Source organism: Esox lucius, chromosome 23, assembly GCF_011004845.1.
Source record: "Esox lucius isolate fEsoLuc1 chromosome 23, fEsoLuc1.pri, whole genome shotgun sequence".
In the NCBI taxonomy this organism is placed as follows: Eukaryota; Metazoa; Chordata; class Actinopteri; order Esociformes; family Esocidae; genus Esox; species Esox lucius.
In genome coordinates this window covers 17,436,666-17,454,650 of record NC_047591.1, presented here as the reverse complement: position 1 = coordinate 17,454,650, position 17,985 = coordinate 17,436,666, and the positions used below count along the sequence as shown (strand labels likewise).

Sequence of the window (17,985 nt, the reverse complement as noted above, 5' to 3'; positions counted from 1 at the left end):
ACACACACACACACTCTCTCTCTCTCTCAACAAAAAGCGAGGGAGCAATGCTTTCTAGGGTCTGGAGAGCTAGTGGTAGTGACTGGATATTGGATATGCGCGCCTCCAGGTAGTCTACTACAGTACATGACCCCGTGGTAGCTGTAGTCTGGTAGTATGACCACAGGCTAATAACGAAAGCGTTCGTCCTCTTCTTGACGCTGGTGCTCCCATAACCCCAGACTGGACTACGTAGCTGCTCGAAGCAGTATCCGCAAGGCAGCGGCTGCTTCCTCGAACGCAATCTCACGAGCTCTGTGTGAGCAGATATGGGCTCCAGGCTTTTAGCCAGATTTATAGTACACATAATACAGAGTTACCCACAAGAACCCGGGGTATTTTGGGTTAAATGTGTGAGAAATGTAATATTATAGCTAATAAGAAAAACTAAACGGTCAATAATACATTCATTAATTAGTACAGCTATATATTAGGCTACTGTAAATGTATATTCAAGTATGCTGGATTTTTATTCTACGTTAGATTTCAATAAAAGATTAAGATTGAAGTGAAATTACTTTTTGACTTAAAGCTATCAGTTGCTCGATTTGCATGCTCACCGACACCGGCGCCTAGGCTATCAACATAATAAACTGAATATCCTAAAGCTGCGCAATAATATATTGTTCAATTCTCAAGTAGGCCAATTTCGAAATATTAGACCATATTATCAGTTGTTTTCCAAACCTAAGCGACAGTATACTAGAAAATCAAAGAATAGCCTACATGGAAAAACTAAATTACTTGACCAGAGAAGCCTTGAGGCTCCATCCCAAAGCACAACCGTGTCGTTCATATTTCTGGGGCATTGGAATAGAGTTGCCCGACGCTCGGCAATGTAGACCGCAACTTATCTCCAGCAACCCCTACCAACTACCGCTAAGTGAGGTGTGCCATTCGAGGTTACGATAAATGATGCATGATGCGACGTGCGCTTTTACAAGTTAGAGCAGGTATGAAAACTGAGACATTATGCACATTATATAGGCCGTGCTGACCCTCTATGCGAGGTTAAATTATATAAGACATCAATTAGCCTACATAGAGGAATGTGAATTATTTGATGTCATTGCACAAGGCTGTTATATCGAGGAGATGCCGAGAGAGTGGTGGGGAAAGAGACCCCGATGGTCTGCAATAGCTACATGTCACATTGCCTGCTGCAAAGGTAGAGGTACATACTGCGAAATTCGGCCACCTTATAGGCAACAATCCTTTAAAATCACTTTACCAATTCCAGAGTTCAGCACGGACAGACGCCTTACGAATTTGGGCAAGTAAATGCTAAAAATCAAGTCGCTTAACACATCACACGCGAAGCGACGTACACACGCACAATAATTGCGCATAGAATAGCATTTAAACACAAAAGCCAATCTTATTCTATATCAGGGATGCGGTGTGACGACGGTGGGAAATGTTCATTTTTTTTACTGAAATCCCAAACGCGCAGAAGGAAGATCTGGTGCAGTGCTCTCGGCGCGGAATGGCTGTAGCCCTACTGCGTGAGAACATAGCCAACACGCGCCTATACCTGGCGCAGAAGCAACCGCAATACTTTCTGAAATCCACAATAAACACCTAAAACCACAGTCCCGTTATATGACCACCCTAGTTACGAGCCCGTCCTTACCTGTAGTCGCTGCGGATATCTGTTCACAGCCGCAGTCGCATTGACACTGCGGTAATAGGCACGTTCCGAGGAACACCAACTCGTTTACTTCCAATTAACAACGAGACACATAAAAATAAACGCCTTTTGATATCTTAATCCACAGGACTGCAAGGCTTCTTTATAACTTGGTCCGTTTTAAATCCCCGGTTTCTACGTGTTAGTTCAAAAGCATGCGAATCCCATTGCGAAGGAAAGCAGCACGAGAATTCCATCAACACTCCGGAACAGCGAGTCCCTCTCAAGCAACTATGCCGCTCCGAGTACACACAAACCCGGCAGACTCGTAACACCTCCCATCCCAAGCGTGGACTTTATGCCTTGAAAATCGCTGCACTATAGGATTCCGCAGGAGGCTTGTATCGCGCAATAGCACACTCAGTGCGATGCTCCTTGATGTTTGAAAGGCGTTGTGTGATGTTGCGGCCAGAGAGTAAAGAGAGAGAGAGCGTGCTTTTTGAGTTTGCAGGTTCACAGCTGACACTGAGTAACTGGGCAGGGATTTGAGTGGATGGCGCTTTACCCGGACGCAAGGGCTGTCTTGTTTTACCAAGCCTTCTGACTCGCCCGCGGTGACATCTCGGATCTAGGGCTGTGATTGGGCTAATTGTGAAATGTCCCTGCCAGCGATCACCGAAGCGAAGCTCGCATATCCGAGAGACATATGCTACAAGCCCGCAGCCGACGAAAGTATTTTATGTAATGCATTCATTCCGGCGTGAAGGGGATAAGTCGATGCCAAAGGGAATAACCTAGGCCTACACGGGAATAGGCTACAATACGGAGTGAAATTCTCGTCGAATTTAAATATCTAATCAGAGGATCACTGAGCTTAGGCAAATTAATTGTAATTAAGACAATTGGTCTCTGTCAAGGGATTGTTATTTTGTCGTCGATTATATTTTTCAAATGTATAATAGCTAATCAAGAGACGGGCTTCCAAGTGGTCCTAATAATGATTGCCTTTGCAATAATATTCAAAACTAGAAAAGCCTTTTAAGTAAGACTTCATTAAAATAAAAAAGTAGGGCTGTATTACCATATTATAGCCTAAAAATGATTTGTTTAGCCTACATTACAAATTTGCGCCTTACCAATTAGGATTAATAGTCACATTGTTCATAATAGGATCCACAAGACAAATTGAGCTAGGACTAAAAACAACCAGTAACATAACATTTACAAAACAGAGTTATTATTTTCCAAAGTGGAACAATTAGCTTAAAGTCATATATTTGCAAAAGGCTCATTGATGTCGAATAGGCCTACCAACGATAATCAGAACAAAACAATTCTATATTAAAATTATCTTCTTACATGTTATTTTCTCATCGGTAGCCCACTTTAGGTCTATATCACATCTCTAAATAGCTGTCCCGGCAGGTTAAAAAAAAAACTGCAACTGTCCTGACCTGCAGCTTCTCGTCCTCTCTCCCAGCTCACACTTCAGGGCTCAGCGCTTTGAAAAACTGCATTATAGCTCCACCTGCAGGCCAATCAAGAACTGCCGTTGTTTTTTTTTGTCAGTGCAGGCTCGCATGAAACGTACATCAAACCATTGGACAATATTGAGTTCAATAAATGTTCACCTTCTGAAGCTTGACAATCACGCATACAACGTGAGATACGTGAACTTCTGAAACACAACTGTTAGTTTAAAATGTGTCTTCAAACATAAGACAAATCAATTGGTACTCATTTTTTTAAATAAATGCATTAACTTAAATTATGCAATTAACTGAAAGATCAGCTTACTTTACAAGACCCACACTACTCCTTCAGACAGCAGTAACATTCACAAATTCCAAGCGTACATCCGGAGGTTGTAGCAATATCTATTAAATATGAATGCCCAATTGATTGGAAAAGTTGACCTTTAAAAGTCATTGCATTAAATAAAATATTTTTGTTGTTGTTGATGTATGCTTCTGTTTGTATAATATAATAATTTGAATACTATTACTATTACTGTTAATAGAATGGAGCTGACATACTATTGTGGCTATTAATTATTGGTTGTTTATATAAACTTTTTTTCATTTGGACATAAGATGGTGAAGGTTAAGTTTTAATCCTGGAAACTGTCAAATAACTAAACATGCTTTGGGAAATGACACAACAACAAATGTGTCTCGGGGCTTGCCATAATTGATCAAAAGCAGAGCCTTGTGTGAAGATCTTTATGATTCAGGTCACAAGGTCATAAGTTACCAAGTGACCAAAAACACAAACTATAGTCTCAAGGACAAAACTGAACATTATCAGCAAAAAATGCTCCTTGAGAAAATGTCAGAGTCATTATGAGCCGTTCAAAAGCATGCTGTGTTGAATCGTGGGCTGCACAAGGATACGGAGGAACTGTCCATATCCTAATAGTGGGAGCTCCTGTCTCAGCTCTCCAAGGATCACAGGCGTCTCGAAAAGAGCGCAAATTGAATTATTTTTGTAGTTTAATTGATTTAAGTGAATTAATCTTATGCAGTCTGTATTGACATGAATTAATGTGCATGGAAAACTTCAAAATATGGAAATACATTTAATTACCTGTTGAGTGCTCTCTGAGGCTTTGTCACTTCAAAAGGTTCCATAGTTTCAGCAAAGTGTATTCAAGGCATGGACGTCTTCTCCCAGAGGACACACAATGTCTATAGGACCTGTCCAGGTCCAGTAAGTGACCACATCATACAGTGAACTGACTTGACCGTGCATGTGGGCTACATGGCTCCTGGACAATGACTTGAAAAAGCTATAATAATGACGCAGACCTGCTTCTGGTTGAATCCCAAGGTCATCCAACCAATTATAAAAGACGCCCGCTAACGTGCAGAAGGACATACGAAATGTTTACAAATGAAGAGGTTACACACCGGGAACAGGCTGTACACAGCAGCAATAAATAAATCAATTCAGACACGTCCGTTGACATTGTGCGTGTCAGAGTGGGCGCTGCGTGGGCTGTGTGCGGGCGGCTGGCTGGTCAAATCCAGCCCCGCTGATTGAAACACTGTAGGTTATTACCCTGATCCGTCCTGCATTGGCCCCGTTTCTCAACCACCACAACGGATCCATCCATTCAGAACTGAAAACGCACAAAGGAAAAAAAAAAAAATTCTAGTTCGCTTCACTAATGACGGCACAACCAAGGCCCTGATATGACATGTTTCTCTTCATCACAGTCAGTCAATACGGGAAAGAACTGAAGAAATGGGAACCGACGGACAACACGACATATTGACAGCCTGGTAGAACAATGGCAGTCAATAGTCTGGTGAGCCATTCAACCCATTCCATCGTGGGTGTCACCATGGCAGGACAGCGGCATGCTCCGAGGTGCTGGAAAACATTCTGGTGCAGCAACACCCATGTGGGGGGGGGGGGGGGGGCTTCATACTGGGGACACTCCCACATACAACGGGCTTTAGAGCTAAAGGGAAACAACATACACAGATCGTCATCATTCTACCTATGTTACGCCTCAAAGAGAATATCCCAGAGAACCCTGTACGGAGACAATACAACTCACACCTCAGATAGGCTCCGACCATGAGAACCTAGGGTGCTGCCCTCTGGCTGTGGGTAGATGGACGAGGAACCGGCCATGAGAACTTGGAGTGGTGGGAATAAAGCAGGCGCCCAGCAGCCGGCCCACACTGAGATAAGGAAAAAAGGGAAGTCACAGTTCCCCATCAGGGCCTCTATCAGACAAGAGGGCAGGGCAGCACCGACCCAACTCTGCCTTCCGAATGGGACTGGGTCACCGGGCGTCTGAATGACTTCCGCCAAGCACCTTCATGTGGAGGCAACTGGGCAGAAACGCGTGCGCGCGCATGAGTCCGCGCTTGTTCGTATGGGTGTGCGTCTGTATGTGCGTCGCCCTGAAGCCGGCTGGCCCGAGTGTAACCCTAGCAACTCTGCGTGCGTGTTTTTACGTGTGTATGTGTGGGCGCGTGCGTGCGTCATACTGATGCACAGCTGTACGAGGAACCCCCGCGAAGTGTGACTGGGGACTAACGCGTGGGGGAGAGGGGTGACAGAAAGGGGGGGGGGGGTTGCGAGGGAGGGGAGTGAAGGAGGGATGGAGAGAGAGAAAGAGAGAGGGGGGGGGAGAAAGGCAAAGATGGGGAGAGAGACAGAAGCGTGACAGCAAAGGGAGTGGATAGGAGGGAGCAACATAAAGGGAGCAAGGGAGTGGGGGAAAGAGAGAGAGAGAGAGAGAGAGAGAGAGAGAGAGGGGACTGAACAGAAGTCAGGTCTCTAGAGTGCCCGGCCCAGGAGACATGTTTTACCATAAGGGACCTTCATCCCACATCTGTCCCACTATTACACAACACTGCAGGCAGACATCCACCTTTAAATCATCCAGAACAACGTGTAGATGCCCACTTTATGGTACATTTCCAAGTTCTTTCTATATACTGGAGACTGTAATATTTATGGTCTGCCAATGGCAGAGCTGGATTTAGAGTTTCCGTCTTCATAAAAGTGTCTGCCATTGGTTGGCAGTGGAGCTGGTTTCTGTTTGATTTAAATCACATGAGAATAACTGGCAGTTGGTATGGGGCCGCCTCGTCAGTGCTCTGAATTTATTAGCATGTGGCCAAGCTAATCACATTTTATAAACACCACTGAAACCATGAATGACACTTTAATAATATACCATCGATTTGGATTTAAGATACATTTTCAAATTTTACCTTGTCTCATAAAGCACAGACCAGTAAATTGCATTAGAGCTGCTGATGTCTTTGTGAGTCTGTTTGCGTGTGTGGGCGTGTGCGCGTGTCTGTTTGTGCGTGCCTGTCCGTTTGAGTGTGTGTGTGTCCATTTGGGCATGTGTCCGTGTGTGTGTCTGTCGGTTTGTTATAGGCAGTCTTACAAGCATTAGTAAAAACATTACTGTGTTTGAGCAATCTTGATCAGGGCATGTGGTAACATAAATGTGGTTTAAAATGTTAATACATTTTTTTTAATTATTCTGCAATGAAGACTAAAAGAGGAGGGAATGTTGTCTCCGAGGAGTCACGTAAATATGCACTGACACCCTTCGCTAACAGATGGCCTCCTTGATGGGGCACTGAAGAATATTTCATCGACTGTGCATTTCCGGAATTCACTGGTGGGTTCAATATAAAAGTGAATCTAATGATTATGGACAAATTTAAACCAGGAAAAGTCTGCGAGGTTTCATTAAGTTCCCCTAAAACACCCAAACAGATTGATTGTGCGTCTGTCTGTGTGTGTGCGGTTATTACCCATTCACCCAGTCAACTAGGCAGACTCCCTATCAGGGCAGCAGCTGTCTGTCTGCCTGCCTCCTCAGGAGGGGCGGGGTGGGGTCAGCTAGGGCTGTGTCTGTCAGGCTCCTCTCCAGAGGACCAGGAGCCTGTCCAGGGAGATAGTCGCCCACACCCCCCCATAGCACCCCCTAGGGTTCTGTACAGGAGAGCTGGGTGGGAGTGTATGGGGTGGGTGTGTTGGAACATGCAGTGCCAACATCTCTCCCCCGTCTCCCTCCTCCCCCGTCTCCCTTCCTATGTCTCGTCTTCGTCTCTCCCCCTTCGTCTTACTCCTTGATTTCTCTCTACCTCTCAATGCATGGGAAACAGTTGACTACACTGCCAAAGCAAGTGGAATAAATAAACCAAATAACAATAAACAAAAGTGAAATCAACAATCAGAAATTCTAAGTAAACATTACAGGCACAAACGTTTACCCTCTCTGTCTATCACTTGCTTGTTCTCGGCAATATTTCACATGACATCATCTCCCCGGGCTATAAGCCCACACAAAAAAAGGATATTGAAAGATCCTTCTTAATTGAAACTATGGAGCAAACCTTTCTTCTTAAAGGAAACATGTCAAAGGGTTTTTAAAGACATTTTATTGTTCCTCAAAATTATTATTTTAAGAATCTAACCTCTCAAATATCAACGCCAAAAGGTTTCTTTAAAGGGTTCTTGAAGAAACAATTAAAAGGGGTTCCCAAACTGTTTCAATGTGAGTAATTCCAAAATGACTCTCCAACAACCAGTTCTTTGTAGACCGAGTACAGCCAGATTAGACCTGGTCAGGGAGAGAGCAACATCAACCCCACTGGCTATGCAACTGTCAGCCTTCCATGAGATGAGTTCCAGAAAACATTGATTCAAAATGATCTAAAAAGATTAAATACATTAAAGCTGGTGTCCAGAACAGAACAATCTTTGACTGGGGCATCACTTTCTATTCAATTTACTGCTATATATAACAAATTCTAAATCCTGGTATAAACAAATCTGAAGCACCAATCCTGTGATATCATCATAACATTTCCTATAGTCACAGGTAATCAATCAAATGTATTTATAAAACCCTTTTTACAACAGCAGTTGTCACAAAGTTCTTTTACAGAGACACCCGGCCTTAAACCCCAAGGAGCAAACAACAGTAGTGTTGAATTTCAGTGGCTAGGAAAAACCGAAAAACCAAATTTTAGGAAGAAACCTAGAGAGGACCCAGGCTCAGAGGGGTGACCAGTCCTTTTCTGACTGTGCCGGGTGAGATATTAAGAGTCCAATTGGAATAATTAATACATTTATCTGGGCTAAATCCAAAGTCTATTTAAATTTTGACTAGGTCAGAAGTATGACCAAATGGACAAGGACAGAGACAGTAACAGGCCCCCCAAACCAGGAACTCTGCAGGTGTGGAGCAGGACCTCATGTCCTCATAAAGTTTAAAGACTGGGAAAATTCAGAAAATGTATTCCTCATATCAACAACGATTTATAGTGTAGAAGGAGAACTTAGTGGGGAAGGAGAACTGACCCAATCCCCCACCACAATAGTATAGCAGCATAAGACCTTGGAACTGAGACAGGGGGGTCCGGCGACACTGTGGCCCTACCCGGGGGAGGCCCCTGACAGGGCCCAATAGGCAGGAAATCAATCCACCCACATTGCCAGGCATCAACCAAAGGGACACCCACCAACCGCAACCACCCTGAATGAGGGCTGAGTTTTGCCAGCAGAGTACAGCCCAATTGCACAAGTATGCAACAGAGAGACAACAACAAGCCACTTCAGGTACATACAGTTAGGTCCAGAAATATTTGGACACAGACACAATTTTCATGATTTGGACTTTAAATTATTTTAAATTACAGTCCCCTTATTTTAGGAGCTCAAATTGAATTAAACAAATTAACACAATCATAAATAAAATGTTCATTTCTAATATGAGAATCCTGTACAGGCAATGGCTGCTTGAAGTCTAAAATGCATGGACATCACCAAACGCTGAGTTTCCCCTTTTGTGATGCTTTGCTAGGCCTTTACTTCAGCTGTCTTCAGTTGTTTATTCGTGGGTCTTTCCACCTTAATTTTTGTCTTCCGCAAGTGAAATTCATGCTCGATCTGGTTCAGATCAGGTGATTGACTCGCCCATCAAAGAATATTCCACTTGCTTCCGGAGTATGTTTTGGGTCATTGTCCATCTGGACTGAAGCGCCATCCAATCAGCTTAGCTGAATTTGGCTGAATCGGACCAGACAATATATCCCTATACACTTCAGAATTTATCTGACTGCATCGGTCTTCTGTTACATAATCAATAAACCCTAGTGGCCCAGTGCCATTGGAAGCCATGCATGCCCATGCCATCACACTGCCTCCACCATGTTTAACAGAGGATGTGGTATGCTTCAGATCAGGAGCCTTTTCAAGCCTTCTCCATACTTTTTTCTTCCCATCATTCTGGTACAGGTTGATATTAATTTCATTTGTCCAGAGAATGCTGTTCCAGAACTGGGCTGTTTTTTTCAGATGTTTTTTGGCAAAGTCTAATCAGGCCTTTATATTCTTGAGGCTTATAAATGGTTTGCACCTTGTGGTGATCCCTCTGTATTTGCTCTCGTTAAGTCTTCTCTATATGGTAGACTTGGATAATGATATGCCTACCTCCTGGAGAGTGTTCTTCTCTTGGCTGGATGTTGTGAAGGGGTTTTTCTTTACCATGGAAAGGATCCTACGATCATCCATTGTGTTGTACAGCTCACTAGTGGTGGATAAATATTTTTCCTCAGAATGTACCAAAATGTTGTGTTGGCCACTACAAATGTTCCTGCTATCTCTATGATGGATTTTTATATTTTATTTTGCAACCTAAGCCTGGCTTGTTTCACATGCACGGAGAGCTCCTTTGACCACATGTTATGGGTTCACAGCAACAGCTTCCAAACGCAAATGCCACACATGGAATCAACTCCAGACCTTCTACCTACTTAATTGATGAGGAAATAACAAAGGAATAGCCCATACCTATCCATGAAACAGCTTTTGAGTCAACTGTCCAATTACTTTTGGTCCTTTGAAAAAGAGAGGCCTACATAATAAAGAGTTGTAATTCCTAATCCCTTCCTCCAATTTGGATGTGAATACCCTCAAATTAAAGCACATTAATAAGCCCATATTCATTATTTAACTGTAACTTGAATATATTTTGGTAAACAGCCAAAATAACAAAACTTGTGTCAGTGTCCAATTAGTTCTGGACCCAACTGAACATCTGCACCATAATCTAACCAAGCATCTCTCCCCCTACCTCTGGTTCTCTCTCTCTCTGGGTCTCTCTCCCTCTGGTCCTGTCTCTCTCTCTGGGTCTCTCTCCCTCTGGTCCTGTCTCTCTCTCTGGGTCTCTCTCCCTCTGGTCCTCTCTCTCGGTCTCTCTCCCTCTGGTCCTCTCTCTCTCTCTCTCCCTGGGGTCTCTCTCCCTCGGGTCCTCTCTCCCTCTCTGGTTCACTCAGTGATCTTGACCAACTCATTCAATCGAACTATTGGTGAGATATATTGGCCTTGTTCCCAAACTAAATGGCAGCCATTCTTTTTGGAGTTCATCCACTGCGTCAGGAGGCCAAATTAAGCTTTTTATACATTACTACACACTCTCCCCTGCAGCTCTGGAAAAAAATTCACCTTTTTCTATCCTTTCCAAATAAGTAGGAAAGGAAGGTTTTGAGTGAGGAACAGAAGGGTTAAAATTAAGAGACCACTGCAAATTGAACACTTCTCTTCCTCGCTCAAAACCTTCCTTTTCAACTTTTTTGGAAAGGAAAGAAAAAGGTGCAGTGGCCTCTTAATTTTTTCCAGAGCTGTTCATGGCGGAAGAAGAATTAATACACAAATACACCTAACACGCATAGTACGGACAACCTCAAACAACAGTTTTTTCATTTTTTTATTTGTTGAATCCTTCATTTTTTGTAAACAATGTAAGAGCAATGAAAAACAAAACATGAAAACTGAAGAACAAAGGACAAATGCCAGAAGCTTCTAATTTCCCGTAATTACTGAACACTTTAAACTGACCTGGCCACCAGACTAATCATTAAGCTAGCATTAACATGTCAGTATTAGTGCGCTACTGAAGTCAAATGAAGCCACACGGCATCAGAAATGTGCTTATTTTTTCAGGAGCTGGATGAGTAGCGCCATGAAATAAAGAAAAGCACATTTGTTTTACGTGTATGTACTATACAAAGCATTGTGCTTGCTGTGCTTCAAAAACTAGTTCACACTGTATTCAACAGACATGTGTCACATCTTAACACACAAACACACACACACGAAAAAGACTTAGATGAAAGAGATATTTTGGGCGGATGACACATCAAGATTAATCTTTCTCCCCCCATTCACTTCTCCAGCCTCATTGTTTTCAATAAAGTGTCATGGCTAGACATTACTTAATCACATTTGTGACTTGAGGTCAAGAGTTTTGATGCAATCAATTTCTATTAGAATCACAGTTATATTGATTGGAAGCAGAAAGCTGATAGGATCTCTCTCTCTCTCTCTCTCTCTCTCTCTCTCTCTCACACACACACACTCTCAGATCTGAATTTATTTCTTATTCATTTTGGCTCAAATTAGCATTAACTGGTGGCCATGGCCAGGAGGATGGACCTGGGAATCGTTTTTCATTCCCTACTGTGAGACTAGAGACAGGGCTTCATTTGGGAGTATCTTCAAGTAATGAGGGGAGATGTCAGAGAATATCAAAATCTTGAATAGAAGGCCTCAGTGTTTGGGAATCAGAGATAAAAAAGGTTTTCTATCCTTCTTACTCTCACTGCCTCCTAACCTCATTCACACCTCCTTCAGACATCCGCCCACTAGCTAGCCTCTCCTCTAACCTCCTTCTCACCTCCTTCTACTAGCTAGCTTCTACTCTAACGTCCTTCTACTAGTTAGCCTCTCCTCTAACCTCCTACTCACCTCTTCCTACAAGCCAGCCTCCTTCACACCACCTACTAGCCACCCTCTTGTCTCTCCCATCCTCATTCATATCTTCTTCTACAAGCCAAACTCTCCATCAATGGGGGGGGGGGGGGGCAACTGTCTGGCCTCCACAGCAGAAACCGTGACATTTCAAAAAGGCTGTGCAACTTCTGGTAGATAATTACACTGAGTCGGGGCAGTAGCCAATAAGCCAGGGTTATTTGAGTGTAATTTAGGCCTATGAGGGTGCCCTAAAAAATGAAAACAGTGGAGAAGATCCTATAGCGTTTTCATATGGAACAATATTTTGACTTAAATTATTTAGTCTTCAATAACCTTTGTGTGGTGTTCAACGCAAACCTACACTCTAATCTCTTTACATTTGAGCCTGACATGATTTTCTATTTGGTGTGAACACAGTGGCACACAACGTGAGAAAATGAACAACTAATATGATATAGTATTATAATTACTATACAGTGAATTAAACAATGTATGCTACAATCTGCTTACTGTCTGGTGACCTGTCTATAAAGTTGAATCCCTTTACTATTTAGCTAGGTCCTTTAAATGGAAATTAATGTCACCGAGAGTTAGCGTTTTCCTCGTGTCAATCAAATGAATTGGCATCGTTAGAAAATGGTAGGTCAAAAAGGCATATTCCTTTTGTTGCTAAATGCATTGCGATCACATTCGTGACTAGCAAAATGGTGAAAAATTAGACAGGTTTTATTTACTTTTCCTTCGTCAATATTGGTTAATCACTAAGACTAGTTATTGTTCTAGCTTCCTGCAGGTTGCTACAGTGGAATGGAGATAGCCTACCTCAATAGTTGTTTGTTCAGGACTGGTACGTTCCCAAATGTTGGACTCCCACTGTACTAACATATTCGCAGTAAAATATTCAGGGGACGTTTGTTCAGAAAACAACTTCAGGATATTATCTTTGCGTTTGCGCTACTGCGTGTCAACACCGGTCAATGACTGAATTGGTCGAAGTGACAAAGGGCATAATGGCCCTGTCGTAGCTCTGATTGGCAAAGGCGCACAGGTGAATGACGGGTTCAAGACTTCCCTTAGCCAACCTCTCTAAAACCCGACTCCTTCTAGTATCGAGTCTGCTCTCTCCTACCCACCTCCACGCCTCTTATCTAGTTAGAACTGGGAAGACGCAAACAACGATCTATTTCTACAAGGGCGAATTTGAGAGAACGTGTAAAATTAATTGAGGACGATGAGTTGGAAGAACTGATTTGCCTACAGTTCATTATAAGGAAAGGGAGAAGACGCAAAAAGGAGGTTGTCGAGGCCTTCGAATATGTCTCGAGCAGACGAGGGAGAATACTGTGTGCTTGTTCAACAGATGCGTAAGACGGACGAATAGGTGTATTTAAAATATTTTAGGATGTTTCAACGATCTTCTGCATCGCTTGGGACCCTTTATTACACATCAAGCCACCCACTTCAAGGGGGGGCAATTGCTATCCCTCCACCTGCAAACTCTTCTGGGATAGGAGTCACCATGCCCATGTCATCGTTGGAGATGCATGCATTGCTTGAGGCCCTTTCAAAGTAAACAATTATTTATTGATATTCTGAAAATATCTGGAGGGTTAAATCATAAGCAGACAAATATATTACATAAATTATAGATTTATACCTGTAAATGTTCTGCCCTTCTTTGTTTGCTTACAATGCACATTTAGAATTGCCAGTGCAATGAATAGGTAATGCATTTGCATTAATCTATACATACCACTTGTACATACATATACTTAATACTTGTTAAACGTGTTATGTTATTTTAAATGTCAATGTATATTCTGCTTTACCAGGTGCCAATCTGGATGACAGCAAGAGGATCTACGACTATCGACATTCACGGGCCAGAACTCATTTGGTATGACGGTCACAAGATGGAGAATTCTAGGCATACCGTCGGAATTCCTACCAGACAAATGTACACATGTTGTGAAGGCCTGTGCTGCAGTGCACAACTATCTGGCCTATACAGATGCTGCCAACAGACCTGCAACAAAGTATATACACCACCTAGTTTCACAGACTGTTTTGAACAATGGAATGGGGGGGGGGGGGGCTGCTGTTGGGGGCTGCTGTTGGAGTCCGCAATGACCTGATGAGGTTTATCATGTGCCGTGGCAGGATACGGTGCTGAGGGCTGGCCTACTGAACTCTCAGTGAATTATTGACAAACGCATTTAAAGAAAACCTATTTATTTCTGTCAAATATTTGTATGTACAATCGTACGTGTAACAAAGTATTACAAACAGTGAAAAGAGCTGACTACTTAGACATTACCGTTTGAAATGCGGAGAACGTCTCTAACTCTCCCCTTTCTCCACTCCCCCCCAACCCCACTCCCCCCTGCTGCAGTAAGTGGATGGTGAGTGTAAACTGGTTGGTTCCCTGTAAGTGACAGAGAGAGAGAGAGAGTAAGACTGTCCCGTTGCAGTGATGAGCATGGCTGCAGCTGTTATCTACCAGTGCATATGTAAATTCCATAAGCAGTAGACGCAACCAGAAAACAAATACAGACTATACTGGAAGTTGACACATTAATTCAATCTTCCACCTGAGTGGAGTGTTAGCATAGATGTACTACGCTCAGAAACCACATACGCCTCTACACTCTCGTACAGTAGCACGTATGTGCGTGTGTGCGTGCGTGCGTGCGTGCGCATGCATGGGCGCGCGTGCGTGTGTGTTTGTTTTGCACACGGCAGTGCCTCAGGATATACTGTAGTTGTGTTGCATTTTCACAAGGTGACGTTTAAAGGACAGTTTCACTGCATAGACCAATCCGGCTCCTCAAGTGTTCAACACCCATTACTGTAAACATTGTGGAGGCAAGCTGGAGTAATGTCCTTCAGTGTGTGTGTGTGTGTGTGTATGTGTGTGTGTGTGGGTGGGTTGGGGGGGCTGCGGTAGGGTGCAGTGAATTTGCTGTTCTCAGGATTGTTCATTATGTTTAGTCACCTAGGCAGCTAACAAAGGGCTGAGAGGGGAAAGGATTCAATGCTGCAGTTGGCATGCTATGCACAAACACACACACACACCACCAGCACCAAATGAATAAGACCGCTGATTGACTGTGCTGTGTTTGTGGAAAACGTCATAAGGCATGGACTGAGTTGATGTTGATTCAGTCGTATCATGCAAAGCTGCACTGTTTCTATGTTAATGAAATAACAGATTGCCGATCTTTGCGAATACACACATATACACACACATACACGCACATGCACAAGCACAAATGTACACACAGACATATAACCGCAATATGATCTACGGTCTTACCAATCCAGTTGGAATTCATTTATTCTTTTAACACATTTTACCATATTATTCTAATTGATTAGAATCCTTGGATTTGCTTTATTTGAATGGAAATGAGCCAGATTAACTGTTGCTACATCTTCAGGCGAAACACATAAGATTTAGTAAAATTACATTTATTTTAGTAATTTAACGAGATTGACTAAGACAGGTTTTTGATGAGCATATATTTGATTTAGGATTTGAAAACTGAATATTTTTATCTGCCTTGTGCCTGATCTGATTAGCGCTGGTATGGTAAATAGTCTTTGTGTCGTGTGAAGTCCCCACAAACACAGTCAAATCAGTCCCCACAAAGATAGTCAATTCAGTCTCCACAAACACAGTCAAATCAGTCCACACAAGGTTTTTTGCCCGGTCCCCTGTAGATTAATTTATTTATGGTTTAGGGATTATGTTTAAAGCAAAACATGCAAAAACATGGGTTTCTCGGTCAGGGTTGGGTTAGGTCTCTGATCCCCTCATGTTGTGAGGGGGCCTGTCAAAGACATGAGACGGGATGCCAGTAATAAGGCCTAAAGGGCATTTTATTTGCACAAACAAAATGCACTAATGGGGAATAGAATGTGAAGGAGAACTCAGGTACAGCTGTCCCACACACCCACACCCACCATTAGTCTCTTCTCTTTTTCCACACATTCAAACGTATTTTGTCCTTCATATATAGCTGCTCGGATTACCCTTCATGAGAGGCAGGCGTGGAGGGGTGGGGCTGTCCCTCCCAGTTGTCTCTAGAAGGTTCCAGCAGCCTGCGGTGCTCGTCCGATGCTCACCCCACGGGCCTAAGCCTGTACCATCCTTCTCCCGGGTCCTGAATCATTGTGGCCAGCGCGCCCTCGCCTAGCCGGAGCCAGACAGGACCCGCGTGCCACAAAGTATAGAAAAGACAAAGTTTTGACTAATTGTAACAGTCTAACAAGTACAGTGTCTGTACATTTGCTTGTGTACTGGACTTGCTATCAAAGTGAGGACCGGAATTTTACTTCATTTAAGGGAGGACATTTTGAGAAAGCAATTACCTATTGGCCAGTCCTCAAATACACAATAAAATGTTCTAGGGTTTGTGTTAATTTTAGGGTTACGAGTAGAATTACATTTAGGGTTAGAATTAGTCTTAGAATTAGGGATGAGTTTAGGGATTATGGGTTAGTTTTAGGGGTTAGGGTTAGATTATGTTTACTCACAAAAGTTAGGTTATTGAGGTTAGGGTTAGGGCTAGGAGGTATGGATTGATTTATTTTTTAAGGGTATTTCATATACGGTCCTCACTTTGAATGCAGTTCTGTTGTGTGTGTGTGTGTGTTCTTCTGGGTTCACGGCAGCATCTCTCAGAGGATGAGGCATTGAAGGGCCTTTCTTTCTGCCTCAGTTGTTCTCTGTAGTAGCCTCCCATGGCTGCTGCTTGGTCACAGAGGACATAACTCTGGGAGATATCTCTTTCTCTGTGTGTGTGTGTGTGTGTGTCGGTTTGAACACAGTCTGTCTCACTTTTTTACTTCATCACTCTACCTCTCTCATCTGAGAAACAGAGGGGGAAGATGAAAGAAGAAGGCTTTTTTCCTTTTTGTTTTTTCTTTCTCCTCCTCTCCACACATTGACTTTTAAAATTTAGTGGACACTAATCCACAGGATGGGGTGGTGATCATTTTTAGATATCAAAATGGGGTCGTTGGCCTGCTCTAAGTTAACAGACATGCACAGAAACATATGTGGAGGAACCCGGCAGATGCATAGACATTCATTCACTTTGTAGACATCTTATGTTGCATGTCTATCACTACATCATAACCCAGCTGTCATGTCAATATGTGTCCCTACACAGAAACCTCTGTGCTACCCAGAAGCCTCCCTGCTACCCAAGCCCTCCCCAGCCATGGTTAATGACGATGAATTGGCATCACACTCTGCACCTGTCCAGGAGCTTGTTGTGAAGCAATCCAGAGTCAACTGAGTGTGGAACAAGATAAAGAAAGAGATTATACAATGTATGGCAGGCTGCTTCAAGACTCACATTATAGGAGTTAAATGTTTGATGTGTTAGATATGTGTCTATGTGAGTGTGTGTGTGTGAGAGAAAGACGAAGACTGTGAGAGTAAAATAAAAAGAAACACACAAAACAATTATACATAATTAACATGTTTCTTGAATTCCAAATGTGCATTCTTTAAAGGAATTTTCATCACTTGTCATATTCATATATTACAGCTCAACTAGCATACTTATCTCCTTACAACTGCCAACCAATAATAAACACTGATCTCTCCCTATATCCAAATCATTACTGGTAATATTGGGACATAAAATAATGTGATTGGTTCAATCTAGCAGCCACAGCAACATTGACAGTATCAATAAAACAAGCCACCATACTGAAATAGACCCATGGCAGTTCCCAATGGAAAGACAAATACAATTGCCACGAGAATGAAACCGCAGGTGTAGCATTTACTATAAAACCAAATGTATATAGCTAAGATATATACCAACGCACACAACACAACCCCTGTAGCACAATATATTGCAGGGAGGAAAGGATCTGAATTCCAGCTACATGATGTACTATAAGGGCAGTGTAACCCTCCTAGGATATCTGAAGGGAATCACCAGGACTCCATTACACATTCATCTCAGCCCCGGCTTTACACAACACCAGAAATA

General features: G+C 42.9%; 1 protein-coding gene across 6 annotated transcripts in view; it reads right to left on the bottom strand.

The window, feature by feature from the left end:
* plxna4 (plexin A4) overlaps positions 1–12,965 on the bottom strand; it is a 256,250-nt gene extending 243,285 nt beyond the window's left edge. Inside the window, exon 1 of one of the 6 annotated variants that reach the window (XM_029116984.2) lies at positions 12,794–12,965. The gene's annotated coding sequence lies outside the window, so the exon portion shown is untranslated. Of the gene's footprint in view, positions 1–1,672; positions 2,299–4,255; positions 4,280–12,793 lie in introns of those variants that run through there. The other 5 variants (XM_029116986.2, XM_034290062.1, XM_029116987.2 and 2 more) reach the window with 5 other exon arrangements.
* Between the last annotated feature and the right edge of the window lie 5,020 nt (positions 12,966–17,985).